We start from the raw sequence: 10,239 nt of genomic DNA on the forward strand, positions 1-10,239 counted from the left end.
AGAGATGAAAAGGCTTTGAAAATAGATAAAGATGATCATTGCATATATCTGAAACATATACTAAATACATGTATACACATATATATTTAGTATACACATATACTAAAAACCATTGAGTTGGACACTTTAAAAGGATGATTTTTATGGTATGTGAGTTATATCTAAATAAAACTAAAATACAAGACATAACAATACACACCTATCAGAACAGCTAAAATTAAAAACCAGTGATAATAGCAAATGCTGGCAACAATGCAAAAAAAAAAAAAGTCACCCATAAATTGTTGGTGGGAATATGATTCAGCCACTTTGGAAAATAGTTTACAAGTTTCTTTAAATAATGACACATGGACTTACAATATGACCCTGCATATGAAACTCTTGGGCATTTACTGCAGAGAAATGAAAATGTCTAGCCACACAGAAACCTATGCATCAGTGTTCAGAATAGCGTTTTCCATGGAGTTCATACCTGGAAACTCCCCAATGTGCTTCAGGGAGTGAGTGATTAACCAAATGCTGGTCTGTCTGTCCGTAACACGGGCTTATTACTCAGCAATAAAAAGAAACACAACAACTTGGATTAACCTCAGGGAGATTATGCTGAGTGAAAGAAGGTCATCTCAAAAAGTTCCACAAACTGTATGGTTCTACTCATATGACACTTGAAATGACAACACTCTGGAGTCCGAGAACAGAGGAGTGGCCACCAGGCTCTGGGGAAGGACCATGGAGAAGGTGTAGCTGTGAGGAGCAGCACAAGGAGCTCACGGTGATGGGGCAGTTCTGTGTCTTGATTATGTTGGTGGTGACAGAGCGACACACACGAACAAGTGTGTGTAACTGGCAGCATCCGAAACTGTTCTGAGGCATCTCCGTCAGCGCTGTGGGTTTTACCAACATCACCACCTGGGTCTGCTGCTGCAGCTGTTACACAAGGCGCTCAGTAGGGAAGAATGAGTGAGGAGCATTGAAGACTTCTCTCCGTTTCTTTGAAATTGTCTGTCCATCTATATCTATTGCTAAATAAAAAGTCCATTGTGTTTTTTTTAAAGTAACTCTATAGTAAAGGCATTCACCAATGTTTAAAAATAATGACTGTGTTTCAGTAAACCTCATCGTCAAAGACAGAAGTAAACAATTGACAAAGTGCACAGTACAGCCACCAGCCATCACCTCTGCAGCCTGTTGGAGGGAGCCCCCCATCCAGCGTGAACTGCACATACACGATAACAAGTCACGGACTTCCCATGTGCACCTGCTAACTTGCATATGCTCACTTGCCCCCTGGTTCCCCGCAGCAGCCCTGCTGTCCTAACACACCCTCGTCCTCATCTCTGGGCTTCCATTCATGCTCTTCCCTGTCTGGACTCATCTTCTCCCCTCTCCACCTCTCCAAGTCTGCCCCACTTTGGAAGGCCCAGCATTGGTATCCATTCTTCCACATGGGCCAGCTGTATCTCTCCAACTAGATGCTTGGGTTTACACACCAGGTCGTCTTCCTACTACATTCTCCGTAATGCACAATGCAGTGCTAGGAACATAGGGAATATTCAAACATCACTGGTGATGGAGTAAAGGCCTGCCTACTTCAAGGTCTTTTTATTCTCACCCCTGTGAGCTGTGATGGAAAATGGGTATACACATGGATGTGAAAGCCAAGACACAACATTTCACATTCAACCACTACAGTGTAATTTTAAATATGTCATTTCAGTTGTTTTTTTTTTTTCCTTATTAAATCACAGTGCTATGGATGAAGCATAGTAGGTATAATCTGACCCATTTTACAGATAAGGAAACTTAGCTCAGCGTGGTGACATGATACACAAAATCACAAATGATACCGAGTCAGGGTTAGAACCCAAGACTCATCCTAAAGCCCGACCGAGACGCAAATTGCCACTTTGAAACTTTGGTTTTAAAAAGGCAATTTACTCACAAATTCAGATGTACATATTCCCAAAATGGAATGTAACTTTCACAGCAGAAAATGTGGTACTTTGCCAACACCTTGGGGGTGGCTGAGGCCTTGTAGGAAAAGAAAAAGAGGAAACGTTTTAAAAGTGGGGATAGAAGAGTAGCCTGTGATGAGGGGGAAGAGTCCCACTTCCAGAATGTATCCTCAATCCAGCCATTCCTCTCCAGCGCCACTGCTGTCCCCTGTCCCAGCCTCCAGCAGTCAGATCACATCACTCCACTCAATGGCTTCCCGAAGCACAGAGATCTAAACTTCTTGCCTTTGCTTTGAAAGCTCCAAGTGGTCTGGCTCCTGCTCACCTCTGCAGACTCACCTGCTTCCATTCTTCCCCACCAGCGACGCTCCCTTCACACCTTTCCATCCCTCAAGTATGCCAAGCAGAGTCAGTCTAACACAACAGCACTGGCTCTCCCTTCTCCTGGGGTCGCTTTGCTGACTGATCTTTGGACGGTTGGCCTGTGTCATTCAGATTTCGGTGTAAGTGTTAGCTCTTCAACCTAAAGTAGCTACTAGTTCCACTCTGTCAATGACCTCTCTTTTAATTCTTTGCCAGACATATCATTATCTGACATTTTTCTTATTGCCCGATGTATTGATTGATACATTAACCATCTCTTCCTAATCCCACCACAGCGTAAGCAACAGGAGGGAAGGGAACTCTTTTTCTTTTGTATTCCCAGTGCCTGGCATACAGCAGGTACTCAATAAATATGTGTACAACGAAGGTCTGAATGAATGAATGAATGAAAAAAGACCACCACCCTACCTACTTCACAATTCTGGCTCTATTTGGCCAAATGAATGACCCACTAATGACAACTGCAAAGTTACTAGCCTTCGACTACAGGGTAAGTGAATAGGATGACCCTCCATACCTCCAAAACACTTTGAAAAGTGTATACAGTAGATTCCTGAGCCACACGGGGGAAAATCTACATATAACAGAGTTGGCCCTCTGCATCCACAGTGCCACTGCATCCCTGAACTCAGCCAACCACACTGTGGAGTACTGTAGATTTAATATTGAAGAATATCTGCATATGAATGGACCCATGCAGTTCCAGCCCTTGTTGTTTAAGGGTCAACTGTATTATAGATCAATTGACAAGGTGATGAAGCCCCCTCTCTTCTATGAAAGCATCCTGAAATACTCAAGGCCTCACTGGTTACTCACTCATCACCCCCCTTACTCACATTCAGCCCTTGTCAGGGCCAACTTCCCAGGGACAGCTGCCTGCCATGCATCACCTCAGAGCCAACATCTTAAAGCTCTTTCTGGTCCAACTTGACTCCCCAGATTCTAACCTCTGGTGTCTCCTTACCCACAAGGCCCCATGGTCCTCCATTACTATTTTATCAGAACCCCCACAGAGACCTCTTGCAGGCAGGTCTATTGAAGCATCTTGGCCCAATCCCTTGTCCAACTCCATCACATCCTATTGCTTCCAACAAAGAATGATGCCAAGAAACACTGTCCCATAGTGTTCTGAGCATGGACCCCAGAGCCACACGACCTAGGGGTAACCAAAGGGAAGTTATTTAACCTCCTTATGCCCCGGTTTACTCATCTGTAAAATGGAAATGATAACAGTATGCCTACCTCCAAGGGTTTTGTGAGGATTAAGTGAAAACATTTGTAAAACATTTAAACCGTCTTAGTTACTATCATTATTGCATAGAATTTAGTTTAGGATAAACAAGTCTCTACACAATGAGGGAAACTGGAAGAAAAGCTCACATTAAAATAATGTCTACTAAGTTTTCTAATTCTTAACTTTGGAAAAGTTAGCAAAACCACTAACACTTGCCTCTAGTGACACTGAACTCATTCACTGCAAAAATAAAGTCAAAAGGTTTAGGAATTTAGATAGTGTTGATCAATATATACTTTATACTGAACAAGCATTTTCCTACCACTTTGCATGAACTATTCTAAGACTCTGCAGATGGATCAATTTGGTCACACAGAGATCTTGCTAGAGGCCCCTAATGGCAGTGCAAGACTGAGACTGGGACTTCAGGTGGCTGGCTCTGGGAGCACTTGAGGAAATCAAGTTTACATTATTATTATTAGTCACAAGGCCTCACAACTTTTCATTTTCTCCTAAGTATGGGCAGTAAAAGCATAGACTCAGGGGCCAGACAGTGAGTTGAAATCCCAGCTCTGCCACTCACTTGCTACATGATCCTAGCAAGTTAGTTAACTTTTCTATGCCTGAGTTGCCTCACTTGTAACAACACAAGGACAATCACCACACTGACTGCAACCAGGAAAGGAGCTATTAGATGTAAGGTGCTTAGGACACCGCCTGCCACATAGTAAGCACTGAACTGAGGTTAACTGTTGTTATCAGCAAGTTGTAGACACAGAGCACCTGGTGTCTGCAAACAGTATCAGCCTCTGCAGAAAGCAGGGCAGAGGAATTGCCGGTGTGGCATTTCTAAGGGGCCAGCAGGGCCTCCCCATAAACACACTTCTCTCCTAACCCCCAACTACTTGAAATGTTAAATGCACTGAGAAGGTCCCCGCCACACGGCACCACGTGCGTTTGTGTACAGACTTTCTTCACTGTGCAGACTTCCGTGAGAGCAAAGGCCTGACTTCCTCCACCTCCTCAGCACTGGACCTGACCCCAGCCCTAAGAGATGCTCCATGAATGTGGAACAAATCAGTGCACACTCATTCCTTTGCATTTTAAGTGGCTTTAAATTTCAGGTACCTTCCTGAAAATACATAAAATGAACTGAACTCCTGAACAAGCATCTTGACGATGATTACTGAGAACTGAGCTGAGGGAGGATGATGACAGCTTCCCACTGCTTGCAGCTCTGGCACATTCAACCCTGTCTGGTCCCACAAACAGAGACAAAAATTTGTCCATTTTGAAACACAGTCTAGGGTCAACTCTGACTGAAGATAACTAAGCAAATTTACTTTTACAAATAAAAGTATGTTTCCAAAATGCTTCCCTTGCCTCATAAATGAAAAAAGGGGCTTTTTCTCTTAAATCCCATCAGTTATTTCTCTTTAGTCAGGTAATCCAAAACATAAATATTTGGAGCAAAATTTATCATGTTTTGTTCACCACAGCCATGAGGCATCTGAATTAGTGAGGCAAAGCCTCACTAATGGAAGAACCAAGAATATCTCCTGAAAGCACAAGATATTTAATATGTTCAGTAAATCCTCAACTAACTGTACCTACTGGTGGCAAAGAGACTCCCTGTGAGAGCAGAAGGCACCTGACCCAGAAGCAGTATCGTTATTCCACCGCCTGGAGCAGAGTAGAAACTGTGCATCAAGCTTTTAGGAAAACTGGCCAAATAAGTGGTACTGAACTTGCAGGTTATGTGACAAATTAGGAGACTTTCAGCTCAAGGACATGGCATATCTTAGCAAAAAAGTAAGTTTAAAAAAATTCTTGGACAAAAATGTCAGAAATTGATCAAGAAACCATCATTCTTATATAGGAAAAACAAGGCTTTATTATTAGTATTCTTCACAGAAATAGAACTTTACTCTGATTTCCTTACTAATACACTACAAGTTCTTGAGAAATGACATTTCTAAGAGCAGGGGTTGTGGTATGTTTCAAAGTGCTCTATTCAGCAACAACAAAGTAGAACTAACAAGTGTTTCGAGCATTTCAGTGAATCTCAGGATGAAAAGGGATTAGAAATATTCTTCAAAGTTAGTTATATAAAGTTATACAAAACACACACTTTACCCACATTCTAACACCATAACTCAGGAAAATACATAAAATTTTTCACATATAGAGGCTGAGTTCTAATTCTGACCCCACTATGGTTGAACTGTATAGAATATCCATCATGTGGCTTATTTTAGAAATATACACCCTTCCAAGTCCAGATACCTAGTGAAAAGCTGCTTCTAAAGAAACTGAATCCACTAAACAGAGGAAGAGCTTCATGTGAGTAGGCTGCAGCCATGTGAGCGTATGATGTCTTAAACATTAGATGTTAACGCAGTGAGGTAAACGCTGCTGCAGGCTATGCTTTTAACTATTATTACCACTGCAGGTTATGTTTTTAATATTCAAAGTGAACACAGACTCTCAAAAATTTCCAACAGACAACAAGCTAACATTCTTGCATCTGGAGTACCAAATAGTTTTTTTTTTAAATAAATAACCATATAATGGTAAAGCTTTAAAATCTATTACTGAAATCAAGCTTTACAATGAAACCTCACAGCACTTCAATAACCATAGGCAGACTCATTCCAATGTAAACAGCAGTGGGGTAATTTAAAATTCTAGGCTCCTTCCCCTCCTGTGTATGTGCATGTATGCGTGTGTTATGTGTCTATGTATATGTGTGTGTTATATGTGTATGTGTGTTATGTGTGTATGTGTATGTGTGTATCTGTGTGTGTATGTGTATGTGTGTTCGCATTTCTGTATGTGTGTTATCTGTGTTTGTGTGTGCACCTCAGCCACCCGTGTGTTTGCTGCATCACTCAGCATCTCAACACTGTGGGAGGTGCTTAGGCATCTCTGAGCATCCCTGAGTAGAGAGATTATTTAATTCTTTTTAAGAATTTTACCTAAGGTTCCCCAAAAAGTCCTCACTAGAGGCACTGGTTGTTGGGGGTTATAATAAAAAGTGTGATACCTGCAAATGAGATTTAAAAAGCATCTGAAAAAGTGTCCCCGGTCCTGACACCTTAAAGACCTAACAGACTATTTAGATGTTTTTAATCTACACATGGCCTTCAGGTACATGTACAGCACAACTCTATAAATAAACCATTTGCATGGAAGCTCTGTTGGACAGTTGAAAGGACTTTTAGATTGGTTATCAAAAGGTAACTAGGAGAGGGTGACCCAGCCAGTGGGCAGCTCCTGCTGTGAAGGTTACTTGTGTTCTGCACAGAGAACTGCTCAGGCAGCAGTGCTCAGTATATGGTGATCAGAAGCACTCATGGAAACTTTTCAAAATATGCAAGCCCTAGCCATAACCCCAGAGATTCTGACTGAGCAGACTGACAACAGAATCCAGAGATTCATGTATTTGCAAAGCCCCACAGATGGTGCTGGCATTCACCAGTGGTCAAGAAGCTCTGCCCTTAGAATAACCCCTCCCTCCAGCCACAGGCTAGTATGGCCTGGCTTTTCAAAGAGTGGTTTGCACACCAGAAGCATCTGCATCACCTGGGAGCTTGTGAGAAATGCATAATCTGTGGCCCCACCCAGGCCTCCTAAACCAGGATCTGCCTTCACACAAGTTCCCCAGGTGCTTCACGCGTGCTGATGACTGACAAGAACTGGTCCAGGACACACATCTAGCAGCCTTTCTGTCATCAGCAGTGGGTACCAACTAAAATCATTTTGCAACTTCTTCTCATTAGGACTAAGAAAATGCACCTACAAATTGATGAAAAATATATATTATTATATGCAAGAAACCAGCAGTGATGGTGACACACTCTGTTCTTACCAACTGCAGCTGATCTGAACTCTTTCACAACCGCTCACCGTATGAGGAGGGAGGGGGAAAAGACGTTCTCAGGGTAGTTTGTCACCTGCTGTCCATCAAGTCTAATAAGCTGCATTGCGAATAGGATTTTTCTATCCCTTCAGCCTGTTGAGAAAAGGAACACAATTAACATGGTCTCTACTCATCTGTTTACAGAGAACTCTATGCAGATAGTAAGTCTGGCCTGTGTGTGGTTAGATAAGTACCCACGTCTTGATTTTTGCTTCAAATCTGTTGATAAATGTTTACGTTCTAGTTAAATTTGATAAAACATTTCATACAATGGCAGTGGAAATGACAAAGAAAAAGATGAAAATGTGATGAGAAATCCTTTTAGGTGGGTCCTATTATTATCCAAAGAGGCAGGTAAAATACCTTGTCCAAAGGCACCCTTGACAGAGCAGGCATGCGAACCCAGGGCTCACTCCAGAACACAAGCACTTATCCCCTATTCTGAGCCGTCTGTTTGCATACTCTCTTTGAAAAAAATCTACCAGACCTCTTCTACCCATACTGAGGAATTCCAAAATTCAAAATCTACATACCAACTTGGCATGATTTAAGAGGATCCCAACATCACACAGATTGTGAATGCAACTGACTTGCTTTCTAGTCACCCTATAAATTTAAAGGAACATTGGCAATTACTTCTAAAACATAGATGGGATATAGTTTTCCATTCAGATGGAAAACCGTCGGGCATTTCCAGGAGGGTGAAGAGGATCTACTAGGTCTTGCCAATAGATTTAACCAAGAGAAAAACCACTTTCTCTTTCCTTTTCAACTATGAATTTCTATTTCATTTATTTAGACTTCAAATACTTACCTTCACTAAAACTCTTTGGGTGACGGCATCAGAAATAGCAGGCGAGACAGCTGTGACTGTGACAGGAATTTCTCCCAGGTGTGCTGGTGTAACTGGGAAAAGAAGAGTTGCCCCATCCTCACTGGGAACCAGGACGGTCTGCTGGGGTCCTGGGGCAATGATTTCATTTGAAGCCATCAGACTATCAAAATCATCACTTTTCTCTATGATCACCTTAAACTGGAAGAAAAAATCATCAAAGGCTTTGCATAATAAACTTCCTCAAGAAAATGCTGCTTTTGGTGTGGTTCAATCTGTGAGGCCCAAGCTTAGAGAAACATGAGACAGAAAGGTTCAGCCGAGGAGAGGGTGAAAGCGTATCAGAAAAGAACCTCATTTCTTCCCTATGCTTTCCCACTCTACCTTAAGCCATGTGGGGAAAGTGCATTCTTAAGTTCTAGTTCTCACATTAAACTCCCATGAACATTAAATTCTCTCCTTTTCCAAAGCCTGTGAGTGGTAAGGGTGTGCCCAGAAAAGGTATTGCATGTCATGGTATTGCCACCAGCCTGACTCAACTGTGTCATCCTGGGACTCTGGTCCCATTAGAAAAACCTGACACCAATAGAACTGAAATGTTATTTACCCTCATTGAAAGTCTCTGCTAAAATTATTCCCAAAAAAGTATGATATTAGTCCTGGAATATTAGTCCTCAGATATTAGTCCTGGAAGCGTATATTTGTTGTACATTTTTGTAAAGTATCCCAAAGTTGCTAGGCTCATAAAGAATAGCATTTCTCTGGGTCTAAGATTTTATTAATTGTTTTCCCATTTATTTTCTCATCTGTTTTTCAAAAGATTGCCTTTGTAAGCATCAGGGTGCAGACACATGGGTAAGATAAAGAGTTGAGATGGTCCATCTTGGGTTTCATGGGAAAGATGTCATAGAAGGACAAGGGACTAGGGAAGAATTCTACCAGCTTCACTTGACCATGTGCTTCAGGTACTGGAGGAAAATAGGGGCAGAAGGAGCCACTGACCCAGAATAACCAGATGTCAAGACCAAAGAAGATAATCTGCTCTTTAGTAAGACCAAAGAAACATTTAATAGAATTGAAGGAGTAAGGGCATAAACAGGGTGGGAGGACAGGCATTTGAGATGTCAGCAGTAGAGTAGTGTTCAGGTGATAACGTGACCTTGGGTGACCAGTGTTGCCACAGTGGTGATCACAGGATACTGCACATTAGATGGACCAACCACATGGACATTCAAATCCCCCAGGAGGACAAAAGTAAGACTTTGAATCTTTTGTGAGAGTCATCGATGTAGGAAGAGGAAAAGGGAAAGTGGCTGACCTGAATGTTGATCAAAGGATTTGTAATTGAAATTTTTGAGAGTCAAGTGATAAGGGCCTCTTCACTTGGGGTTGTTGGACAATGATCTTGAAGTCACCAAGAAAATACTGAACCCTATGTACCTACTGACCCTGAATGAGCAGACAGGCAGAAACGTTCATGTCAGTGGCTTGAGAAGGTTTCTAGGAACATGACACACTAGTAAGAGTATCAGGCTGCTTCTGCTACAGTAGAAAGTAGAAGAAGGTTCTCAGAAAAGGTAAAGAATACAAAAGCATTACTACGAATAGAATGAGTACTGCTGTGGGCATCAGGGTTCAGAAAGTAAACACGAATCAAGGTGAGTAAAGGCTGAACCTGACAGAGAGAGAATGGAAAACACTATTGGAAGGCTGTCTAGGAGAGATGATTACATGAGGACAGCTAAATGGGCCATGTGTCTTTTAATACATGCATCACTTCACAAGTCTTTATAAAATTGTTCTTTTAATCTCAGGACAGACACTCAGCTGTCCAGTGGTGGCAAGAACCAACCTAAAGCTGGAGACCCTGGGGCTCAGTGTGGAGTAACTGGAAACACCTGACAGAATCAGG

The 10,239-nt window shown here is 42.0% G+C and overlaps 1 protein-coding gene across 6 annotated transcripts in view; it reads right to left on the reverse strand.

Annotated features, from left to right (window-relative positions):
- Nucleotides 1-9,928, reverse strand: part of LOC106730256 (cyclin-dependent kinase inhibitor 1C-like) — a 45,265-nt gene extending 35,337 nt beyond the window's left edge. For 2 of the 6 annotated variants that reach the window (XR_004324079.1, XR_004324082.1), the window contains exons 1-2: nucleotides 8,310-9,917; nucleotides 7,445-7,588 (exon numbers count right to left, since the gene is read on the reverse strand). The gene's annotated coding sequence lies outside the window, so the exon portion shown is untranslated. Of the gene's footprint in view, nucleotides 1-7,444; nucleotides 7,589-8,309 lie in introns of all 6 variants that reach the window. The other 4 variants (XR_004324077.1, XR_004324075.1, XR_004324076.1 and 1 more) reach the window with 4 other exon arrangements.
- Nucleotides 9,929-10,239: the final 311 nt, after the last annotated feature.

The sequence above is a fragment of the Camelus ferus genome, chromosome 11 (genome assembly GCF_009834535.1).
Source record: "Camelus ferus isolate YT-003-E chromosome 11, BCGSAC_Cfer_1.0, whole genome shotgun sequence".
In the NCBI taxonomy this organism is placed as follows: Eukaryota; Metazoa; Chordata; class Mammalia; order Artiodactyla; family Camelidae; genus Camelus; species Camelus ferus.